Here is a 12,974-nt window from a genome sequence, read left to right as displayed (position 1 = left end):
GTTGATATGGAGGTAGAGAAGTTGAGCCATTTGAAAAGTCATGAATGTCATGTTTTCATGGAGACCTTTGTGCCTATTGCATTTTGTAGTTTGCCTGAAAGAATCTGGAAACCCATCAGAGAGATTAGTTTTTTTCAAAGACTTGTGTTCTTCCACATTAAGGGAAGAAAACCTACTCCGGATGGATCAGAACATTCGCGTAACTTCTACTAAGATGGAAAATATATTTTCATGTGATTTTTTTGATGTAATGGAACACCTTCCAATCCACCTTGTACACGAGGCACGACTTAGAGGGCATGTTCAATGCAGATGGATGTATCCCTTTGAGAGGTAATATTATAAGTTTGATGTAATTTTCTGTTTTATTTGAATGTTCTTGGCTAACCTGAAATTATGTAGGACAATTGGCAAATGCAAACAATTTGTTAAGCAGAGGAATAGGATTGAAGGATCTATATGCGAAGCTTATCTTGCAAGAGAAACTGCTCATTTTTGTTCTTATTATTTTGAGAGTAATATATCATGTGCTAAGAATAGGCCCAATAGGCACACGGTTGAATGTGTGAATGATCCATTATATCCGCCTATGTCCATATTCAATCAACCAGGCCGATGTTCTAAGGATGTTAGAAAGAGAAGGTTGAGTGATATGGAGTACAAGTCAGCTACACTTCATGTGTTGCTAAATTGTCCCGAAGTTGTACCATTTTTCAAGTAAGTATTGATTTAGTAGTTATCAAAATATAAAATTTATTGTGACTACATCTCAATGCAACTACTAAAAATATTTGATGTGTCACTGTCACTTCGTGGGTTAATTTGGCTATGATGCTGTATATACGAGATTTGATACGTGGTTCAAACAATTTGTAAGTTTATCCTTATAATATTCTAACACTATGTAGGTAAACAATGTTTGGAAGTTATGCTAACTTATGATTTTTTTTAACAATATGTAGTTTATCCTTATTCAAATAATGGTATAAATCAATTTTTGAAAGATATATCTTGGGGAGCTAGGCTTCAGGTCATAACAATGTCTAAGTACGTTGTGAATTGTTATAAGTTTCATATAGAGGATTGCTCTAAAAATAAAAATAGCAACAACAGCCGGGTGTGGGTTCAAGGTGGTGATGGAAACCAAGTTGGAGATATTGATTATTATGGTGTGCTCAAAGAAATAATAGAACTAGAATATACAGGTTGGCCATTTAAGAAATTGATACTCTTTAGATGCAAGTGGTTTGACCCAAATCCAACAAGAGGTACAAGAGTACACAATCAATACAACATAATTGAGGTTAATCATACGAGGGAGTATGATCGCTATGATCCTTTCATAATTGCACATAATGTTAGGCAAGTGTATTATGATCCTTATCCATTACGGCGGAATAAGTCTGATTGGTGGGTTGTAATAAAAACTAAGCCTGTAGGTAGGGTGGAAGTCGAGAATGTGTTAGATGTTGCATATCAAAACGATATCTCCAGTGTTCACCAAATAGTGGACGAACTTTTAAAAAATGATTTGGAACATCCTGAACAAATATTGGAAGAAATTGATATAAATGAAGTAAGAATTATAGAAAATGAGGAAGAAGAATCCACTGATGAAGCTCAAACTAGTGAGGAAGAAGAATTCTCGGACGAGGAACAATACGTCAATGAGCTTTAAAAGGTTGGTTTCTTTAATAACTCTCGTTTTATAGCTAGTTTCTTATATGTTTCAATCTAAATATATATTATATTATGCAGATGATAGGTAAGGGTCAAGGTAACAATGACTCTACTGGTTCTCGGGGTCGAGAAAAGGCTAGGAAGCCAAATAGGAGGGTAGAAGATAATACTGCATCTTTTCCACCCTCTTCAGAGATGCCTATGCCTATGCCTAGGTCTTATCCTCCACCCCAGGGCTATTCTGAGCTGTCACAGTATCACGATCCCTACACCTTCGTGCAGACACTAGGTCTTTCATCACAGGGCCATAGGACTATACGTCCGGCATACAATCCAGCTGCCTTACGACCACGTGGATCGCAACCATCTACATCGAATGGATCGCATCCATCCATGTCACATCCACATGGATCACATCCATCCGTGTCATAGCCACTTGGTTCAAAGACATAAGTTTCACAACCACTTGCGGTCCATCAAGCTACGTCGCAGTCACAGGGATCGCAACCATTTTCATCAGCGACTTCATCTATTTCTGGCATTCGCCTGCGAGATAGTAACTCTGACCCCCCTACACCTTCCACACATGCCTCTAATATACATGCTTTGGATGGTGATGCTAATGATGACGAGGAGGTGCATTATAATCAATATGGCAGGATTATCATAGTCCCTGAGGGTGATGGGTAAGAGTTATTTATTATTTTTACGTTTATTGTTTTGTACAGTTTGTACTAAGATATTAATGTATTTTTTTATTAAACTGCAGGTTCATACCGAGTAATTTTACTACGAGGATAATCACCAAAGCCACCAGAAAGCTTTATGATGGCATTTATGCGACTTGGAGTGGATTCCCATTTTCGCTGAAGGAGAAAATTTTCAATCAATTTAAGGTATAAATGTTCTTTTAAGCAGTATAATTATTTATATTTATGATATTTTCATATAATATTTAACTTTTGAAATACAGAGCAAGTGTGTATGGGAACACCGCTATAGCGCGAAAGTGGCTGCGAATTTTCATCACAAAGATCGCAAGCGGTTGTCGCATAGTTTCTCCAAAGCTAGAAAGTTGAACTAGAAGCCTGACTGGTTGCTTCAGAATTTATAGGAGGATTTGCAAAGGAAATGGCTTACCGCAAAGTTCTTAGAGAAGTGCGAAAAAGGAAAAAAAGCTCGCGCATCTGAGAAGGGAGGATCCTTGCACACTGGAGGTGAATCAGCCTAGGGACAATAAAAAGAATATTGGTACATAATTGCTTAATTTATTTTAATTTTCAAAGTATATCTATTTTGTTTATTAACTAAAATTTATGAGTTCTTAGGAAAAGAAGTTGGCGCGTCCAATGAACCAAGATGAGCTATTCAATGAGACACATATTGTAAAGAAGAAGAAAGAGACGGATCAAGAAAGGTGGGTCAAGGGCCGAGCCTCGACTGTACATGTAAGTTTTCACTTTTCATTTAGTATTTTGATTTGCTTTTATATAAATTTTGAAATACTAATTCAATGTAATTTTTCTTATAGGGTCGCTTCACAACTGACATGGAGGAATTCATATGCAGTCAGCCACCTAATGAGTCGGGCGAGTCAATCCAACCTTCGGACGAGGATGCTGAAAGAATGTGGACGGAGGCTACTGTCGGTCAAAAATGGGGGAAGGTATGCGGGCTTCCTACTAAGAAATTCCATCGCTATAAGTGTGGAATGCAAGGAATAGGGACTTCCTTGCAAGGCGAGCAACTTGATGGGGAGAGCCTCTCCGCTATGCGGGAGACTGTGACAAAGCTCACATCCGAGCTAGAAGCGGCTAAGGAAAGAGAAAAGCTTAGAGATGCTCAATACATTGGCATGCAAGCTCAGTACCAGGGCATGCAAGAGCAGCTCAAATCTCTCCTAGCTTCTGGAGCTTTTCCAATTCCCCGGTCTCATGAGTCATCGCCAGAGGCTCGACTTGAATGTGAGCGTTCCTTCCGTCCTCTCCGTGACTGTTCTTCCCGTCCTCGACAAGTAGACCCTTTTGTATACCGTCTTGTTAATGATAGTTCATCAGACGGTGATGATAATGATGTTGTACAAAATACTCCTTGGCTTTTATATACTTTGAACTAGACAAATAGAATCGGTTCTGAACTAGGTGCAATAAGCATTAACTTAGTTTAATTTGTTAGTTCTATTGATCTTTAATTTGTTGGTTTTAATGTGTTTTTTGAATTGCGTTGTTGTTGTTGTGGTGGTGGTGGTGGTGTTGTTGTTGGGTTGTTATGGAGATTTTGGTATTGAAATTGTAGTTTATAAATTGAATTATATTATTATTTAGGGAATTTGGTATGCTGGCAGGTGGTGTAGCTGCCAAAACAGACAGTTTCTGCCAAAATTATACCCAGAAAAGCGACCAACTTTGGTCGCTTGTCTATTTAAAAAAATATTTTCTGGGCAATAGCGACCAAGGTTGGTCGCTAATTAACCCAGATTTCCTAAAAAACGACCAACTTTGGCCGTTATTCTATTAAAAGAATCTAAAAATTAACGACCAATTTTGGTCGCTTATGTTTAAAAATAATTAAAAAAAATTTAAAAAAAAAGCGACCAACTTTGGTCGCTATTTTTCATATTTTAAAATATAATATTTGGTTTACAGACCAAGGTTAGTCGCTATATTTTGAATAATAATAAATAATAAAACGTTATTTAAATATAGAGACAAACTTTTATCGCTAAATTTATATTATTAAAATATTAAAGCGACCAACTTTGGTCTTTAAAGTAAAGGGACCAGCAAAATAGCGACCAAGCTAGTTTGGACGCTTTTTGGTCGCTTTGTGACTTGTAAGCGACCAACTTTGATCGCTTTTTTCCGAATTTCTAATAGTGCCACTTGGCAACTGGCAAGTGAAAAGCGTCGACTTGGCCTACCAAACCAAATCAATCTCAACTCATGCTAGAAGGAAGACTGCGAAAAAGGTAGGTTTATTATTTTTGTTTTAAAAATTACAAGAAAAACCCACAATCACTATTCTTCGGGTGCGGCATATTATTTCTACCTTACACATTACAACTAATAAAATCATTTCTCATTTTAAGTTTGATGAAAATAAATGGTGAGTGTTTGATCGTATACATTAGGTGTGAACGAGAAAAAAGTAAAGTCTTCTTAGCCTTCCGCTTAGTTTGTGATACATGAAGTGTCTTAACTTATTCTCATAATGTCTTTATTCATAATAACATGCAAGAATAATAGTCTATGTCAATATTTGGATTCAAAAAAATTATGTATCTTCCAATTGGCTCTTTTATTAGTGTGGTTCTTTTGTTGAAAATTTCTTAAGAGACAATCAACCACTCTTCCTCCTAATCAAAGGAGATAAATTTCAAAGAATTAAAAAAGAAAATATTTGAATAAAGAAAAGAGAAAGGAGGAGAGGGCAATAACAATGAATTAGAGAATAACACATAGTGAAAACAGTGGAAAACAAGCAGGTGATGATTGTCCGGATAATTAATGATCATAATGGTCCTTAATGTATGGGTGTTGGACTATCTTGGTCCTTTGTATATACGGGCAAGGGCGGATCTAGAGCAAAGGATACGGGTTTCCGTGAACTCAGTAATTTTTGCATAGATCCTGTATTTGTACTATAAATTCATTAAAAGTATAAGAATATTTAGCTTGGAACCCAGTTCGTTGGTCCAGTTATCATGTAAATTAACTTGAGATTATTATAGGAACCCATAAGCTTAAAATTCTGGATCCGCCTCTGTATACCGGGTGACAGAAATAGTCCTTAATATTTGCAAAATGTTAGCAACTTTGGTCCTAAAACCTAAAACTAACGGCTCTTCCACAAAAATATGTCAAACTTAACGGCTCTCCCCTCAACCTTCAACAAAAGGCTATGTAGAGACTCCTCAAACTCTTGCTTCAAAATCCCCAGAAAACTCTCAAATGCAACCACCAACCCCTTACCAAACATTCTTTTAATTTCTCTAACTACCAAGACAAACCTATGTCACCCTCACTGCAATAATAATTTTTCTCTGCCCCGTCTACTATTTTCTCACATACACTCATTGAGGCCATTGTTATGTGCATCAAATCTTTCTAGAAGATCATCACCCATCTGATACTCATGAAGTTTTCTGTTACTGGAGGCTTCAAAACCACAATTTTTCCTTCAAATTTTTAAATATTTGCCATTTTAATGATCAAAAAGTTATCAGATTTTTTAAATCAAGAAAAGTAAGATTATTTATTTACAATATTTTTAATACAAATCATATAAAAGAAATTGACTATACAACTCAGCTATTATAAGCAAGAAAGTGAAAAAGAACAAGGGAGAAATCTAAAACTTGTGATAATAGCTTGCACATGTTCACTTTCCACTCCAAAGGAAATTAATCCAAGAACCACATGAATACGCTCCAGTTGTCGCCTTGTTCACTTTCACCACCACTATACTCGTCATACCATGGCGTTGAACCCCCTCGGCTCTACGACACTTCTCTACAACGAGGCAAAGCAGTACAAGCGCTTAAAATTCTTTAGAAACCACTTTAGGTCAAACTCAATAGTTTTTGTTAATTTATATAATATATATGTCACGACCCAAAATCCAACTAGTCGTGATGACACATAATCCAACCCGTTAGGTAAACCAATTAATAATTATCCAATTTAATGAGAATTATTAAGAGAAGAAATAATAATACAACTACTTTTAACAAAGAATTTCCCCAGCACTAGTTTACAAATCATGAGCTTTTAAGATTCAGATTTTTACAAAACTGAAATTGAAATAAGTACAACATCTGTTTGAAATGTAAATGAACAGAATTCGAATATAATGCTACCAAGGACAAGTGATAGCCATAACTGGAACGCAGGTACATCTTTAAATTCACCTCCCGCCGTACATAGCAACATCAACATCTAACATGTGGAGTGTAGTATGAGTACAACCGATCCTACGTACTCAATAAGTAACAAACTTAACCTTAGGTTAAAAATAAAGAAACACAGTAGGGAAGCAACATAAGAAACATGGTAGAAGAATCAACATAAGAAACACAGTATAAGAAACACAGAAGAACATAAGAAACACAGTAGGGAAGCAACATAAGAAACATGGTAGAAGAATCAACATAAGAAGCATAGTAGAACATGCTAAAGATCAGAGAAACTTCTAAACAACTCAACAAAACCTTAGATCGGAAAAGATAAAAGTTTTGAAAGCAGAGTTTTGAACGAAACTTTGAGAAAATGTTTGAAAGCTTAGGGTAAGCACAAATCTACAATAGATCTAAAAGAATCAGAAAAACCTTGAAAGTTAGGGTTTCGGAAGAAACCCAGAGGGTGAGAGAGGCTTGAAAATCATCGATCTAAGTAGGAGAGGTCGAGATCAAGCTCGAATAACCATAGTTGGCCGGAACAGGGTCGAAAATGGTCGGAGATAGCCATAGCACTGAAAGCATCTGAGGTCTGGACCAAGCTTCTTCATGGTCAGGCCTTGAAACTATAGTGACCGGGCGTGTAGGAGTTATAGGAGGCCGGTATATGGCTTTAATGGCCTTGGAAGCCATGGATTCCGGCGATTTTAGGGTGGAAGCATAGGGAGGCGGCTAAGGTTTGAGAGGGGAGTTGAGAGAGAACTGAGAGAGGAGGGAGTTTGAAGGCGGCTACAGGTGCAAATGACTAGGGTTTGGGGGGTAGGTCGGGATTAATTTAGGAAAGGTTAAATGGTGGTCGTTGATCATTTTGATCAACGGCCTGGATTGAATGAGGATCCGAGCGGGTTATTCAAATGGGTTGTGGGTCGGGTAGATTTAGGATTTGGGCTGGGTAATTGGGTTTGAGATTGGGTTCAATTAGGGGTTCAAATCTGGCTAAAATTGAAATACAAATGGGTTATCATTTAAATAGTCATTTTCCCTTATTTATTTTATAAAAACTAGTAAAATAATTTCCAGAAATAAATTAAAAGCACTAAAATGATTAATAATATATAACTATCACATTAAAAATGCTCAAGTTAATTTTATAAATATAAATACAATTAAATCTTAAAAGAGGCCAATATTGAAATTATATGCAATTTATATTTAAAAATGACAAATAAATTTGTAAAAAATATGCAAAAATTTATGTTAGCTATATTTTAATATAAATATGAGAATCCAATAAATGAATCACTAAAATGATAATTTTGGGAATAATTATTGGGTTTTTCTTCCTAAAATAGGGCAATAAATTGATTTAAAAATCCTTAAAAATTAAGAGAAAACTATTAAAACCTTGGGACATACTTACATATGCATATGCATGCTATTTTGAAAGTATTTTGCATATAAATATATACAAGGAAAAATTGGGTATCAACAATCCCATCCAGGAGAAAATCATAAAACATAACATGCTCCTTATGCCGGTAGGAAATATCTATGTCAAACCGTGGTAGTAACCATCGAGAACTCTTCGAAACCAATTTGCACATAACCAAGCCATCAAAACTGAATATCTCTAACTCAACCAAGCCACACAGGTCACCTAACCCAATATTATCGCCACAAAACACCTATAGAAACTCACCACAACATAAGTACCCAAAGAACCGATCATATCCATTACTATGTTGATCCAACCTACCATCACGATGTCCTATTTCTCCGAGTTCCTTACTAATTACCCTCAAGTTAACACTTCTCCTTGCTAGAAACCCATGATCCTTAACCAAAACTCATCCCACGAGATCCTAGAATAGAACCACACCTACCTAAGGCCCATGAGTTGTTGAATTCCCTCTTAAGCACCCCAAAGAATCACAACCGGGACATCCACTCTAAAGAGACCTTCTGTGAATCTAAAGACGTTTCCTTCACCCTTTTGGTACCAAAATGTAGAATCTATAGTAATATAGACACACTGCGAGTCCCGACACCATCTGATTCAAATCCCAGATCTTAGCCATATACAAATACGGAAAATTCTCAATTGCTACGTATAAATCTTGTATCCATTAGAACCTTCTCGAGAGTCATCCACTCAGCTCAAATCTTAATTGCACCTATCAAATAGGTCAAACGACATGTGTCCCATTAGAACACCTAAAGAAGTAACCCCGCCTTAACATAACCGAGCAAAGTTCTACTCCATGCGCACTACATCTTCCACATTAACAACTCAATTATTCCATGATCCCCATATACCCATAAAGTGTAACATAACTCGTATTCAGTAAATTCCTTTACTCGAGTCATCCTCGATCTTAATCTCCGCAAGTCATAACTGATTTACAAGTATGCCTCAAATCGAAACCAGTACAACACATAACCACATAATTAAATCGTAGATAACAGACTCCCCCACTTGGCTCGAAGTCATAGAACAAAGAACTCGATAAATCATAATACCCATACTCTATTACTGTCATGATACCGCAATGAGATTTGACTAAGTACTTCATAAGCTCATGTAACACAAACCATATAATACCTTAAATCCTCTACTAAACTCCCATTCCTCCTCGTGATGGTCAGGTCAACCATTACAACCAATCCAAACTCAAATCGCACAAATATAACCCACTAGTAGGAAAGAAAGCCTCCACCCAACATTATAAGGATCACACACCCGTAAATTACCCTGCAGGTTATAACCCACCAACTTAGCCTCAAACTGACATTTATCTATACCATTTCACAGCCACAACTGCTGCGCCATCACTTAATCTTCCTAAGTCTGAATCAATCAACAAGACATGAAAATATACTTCGTTCCACAATTAAACAACATGAAAAGATCCTTCAATACACTCATAAATCGAGATTGTACATCACATCAAGACAGAATTCAGTCACCCAGTTATCCTTTTTACATCTCAACAAACTCTTCTCGTCACATTCAATCCATCTGAACGCATCCCATAGTCACATCCTACTCATCATATAGCCATCCGGCCACTCATCGAGCCACAAATTCCACTAATAGGGACACTATTGGACTTATAAGTCCAAAAGCATGTGCTCACACAACTGAAATCCCCGTGCTCAAGCTACAGTAAAAGCCTAACCTGAAGTTCTTTAGACTGGCCCATCATCAGCACACAAAAATCATATCTCACACCTCATCCATGGAATCACAAACCGTCAATGTACAGTTGATACCGAGAGCTCACATGCGCTGCGAATGCATGGAAGGAATTCAAAGAGTTACGCTTCGAGCTGAATCAATGCCACACGATAAGGAAAGAAAGATAGGAAGTTTATCCTAAATGCCCTATAGCCTCTCGAAGATAGCTATGGATGTCATCATACCAATCCGCAAGACTCTAACAGACACTTTCTCATGGCTTGTAGAATTTATAAACCTAAAGCTCTGATGCCAACTTGTCATGACCAAAAAATTCAACTAGTCGTGATGGCACCTAACCCAACCCGCTAGGTAAGCCAGTTAATAATTATCCAATTTAATGAGACTTATTAAGAGAAGAAATAATAATACAACTGCTTTTATACAAAGAATTTCCCAAGGACTCGTAGTAAAAATTATGAACTTCTAAGATTTAGATATTTACAAAACTGAATTTGAAATAAGTACAATATCTATTTGAAATGTAAATGAACATAATTTGAATATAATGCTACCAAGGACAAGTGATAGCCATAACTGGAACATAGGTACATCTTCAAATTCAGCTCCCGCCGTACTCAGCAACATCAGCATCCAAAATTTCTACGCATGGTACAGAAGTGTAGTATGAGTACAACCAACCCCATGTACTCAATAAGTAACAAACATAACCTAACGTTAAAATTAGTGATGAATTGGGACAAGGGTCAGGGTCCAACTCTAATAACCAACAATAGTTCATAAGGACATAAAAAATGGTACAAGAAATAGCTCAGAGGTATGATGCTCAACTCATTCACAGTTAGGGGAAAATAGGCATGTTTTTCAAAGATGCTAGTAAAACTCAGTTCTTTTCACCAAATCACCAAAGATATGAGTAAGTGTGAAAACTGTAAGTTTTCGTAAAAAATCTTTCAACAATAGTTAAGATCTTTCATTTTCAGAAAGAAATAGGAAAATGTATATTTATACCTACAGGTCAATATGCAAGTGAAATCATGAATGTCACCAAAATCGGGTAGCGTGAGAAAATGCATCTCTATGCATGTATCTCAAGTACGCATGACAAACGCAATGCATCTCAGTGATGAACTCATGTACTCACACTTTCAGAGTACTCAATCTCACTGTCTCGTATTCTCACTCATCATTCTCAATAATCAACACACTCAGTCACTCAGTACTGTATAGGGCAGATCCAGCCCAAACATAAATAAATCCAGGGCAGATCCAGCCCAATACTAAATAAATTCAGGGTAGATCCATGTCATGCCCCAACCTCGGGAGGCGCGACCGGCGCTCAATCGAGTAAACCCCAACTGAGCAAGCCTTATTCATACATTTCTACCCAACTCACTACGGTTAAGGGAACCATGCTTTCTTTTATTTAGACAATAGCAAAATCGAACTTTCACAATATTAGTCCATTTTCATGTCACAAACTAGAAACCATGGTTAAGTTTCAAGATTTTATAGGGTTATAGTTTAGAAGAACTAGAGTACAAAGTTACAACATAGTTCATTGACCCATCCAACACTCTTACCTTACCCATACAAACGTATACGGAGCCTATAAGGATACAAAAGACAATAATGACAACACCGGCAACAAGGCTCCGGCTATACCTCAAAAATGGATATCTATAACAAAGGATGTAAAACATAACCCCTTAAAGGAGAAAGGGGCTCACCAAGACTTTGAGAGGAGAAAGCTCCGCTACGCACGATTGGCACTATCCCCTATGGAGCCACCTACATTCATTTAAAAATGTAGCGCCCCCGGCAAGAGGGACGTTAGTACCACGAAATAGTACTAATATGTATAACTAAACACCATCCAGTTAGAAAGAATAACCATACAGAAGTACAAATAAATCATAAGAAACACAAAGCTTCAAATATGCACCACGTCGACAATATAAGAGGTTCACATAGTTTTAACATAATTTCTGAAATTTTTGGTTGGGGAATTCCTTATCGTTGCATCATCATCCACATTACCACCGCTTCCTTGAGCGGAGTCCGATCACGGCCCGATCGGCTAAGTCGTCTTAACAAAACGTAACTCTTATTTTATTCTCACTTTTCAGTTTCAATTATCAATACATTACCACCATGTGTGTATAACATGGCGTCCGATCACAGCCCGATCGGCTAAGTCGTCTTAAGAAGACGTTACCCTTTTCCGTTAATCATCTCACTTCAATCTTTAGATTTACATGAATTAGTTTCTCGGCACTTGGGGCCACAATTACCACATTCCATAACTCATATTTCGTATCATTCCCATTTTCAACATTTATCTTGCCATTTAGGATAATAGGCACATACAAAAGCAATTTAAGTTATAAACATAGAGAGAAATTCATTTAGTTCGGCATATTAATATCAATATAACCTTGACTTGACATTTAGGCATTTAGCACAAAGCTCATGTTTTTCCACACATCCTCAATTTACAAAGAATAACACATTAAACACATGGAGAAGCATCTTCCACATACATTTTCACAACATCAATTTATTTGACATAACAAGTACCACATCAATCGAATTCTGGGCTTACAACATTTGCGCGGGCACCATGGAGGCTCAATTTCTAAAAGGAGGGGATTTTAGCCATACATACCTTGTTTAAGCTTTTCTTAAGTTACTACGACATTCCAAAAATTCTAGCAATCTCAATCTACTTGAGACTTAACAAAATTGAACACAAATTAGGAAGGCATTCATGGTTTCAGATCATTTGAGCATTTTATCAAATACTAGTTGAGCATCTTGATTTCAAATCTCTTTTACAAGATTTCCTTCATTCCCCAACCCAATCTTTACTTATTTATGTTCAACAATCTTCCCACAAACCTAATTTGTACATGCATGTATACACAATACTATTACACCCAAGAATCATACCTCAATAACCCATCTCAAAATCTCTACAACACCAACACAACCTAGGTTAGGCACCTATGACTTCCAATCACCATCCCATGAGTTCTAACGTATATATCATACATAAATAATCACCATAGAGTAGTTAGAGATGATAGACATACCTCTTGTAGTAAGAATCTTGAGAATCTCCACTTGTAGTGTTATTGATCAATTTAGGGATTTTAATGGGAATCTATGAATTTTCAAGATCAATCCTTATTAATATAA

The sequence above is a fragment of the Nicotiana tabacum genome, chromosome 6 (genome assembly GCF_000715075.1).
Source record: "Nicotiana tabacum cultivar K326 chromosome 6, ASM71507v2, whole genome shotgun sequence".
Classification (NCBI taxonomy): Eukaryota; Viridiplantae; Streptophyta; class Magnoliopsida; order Solanales; family Solanaceae; genus Nicotiana; species Nicotiana tabacum.
Note: the sequence above shows the minus strand (reverse complement) of the source record.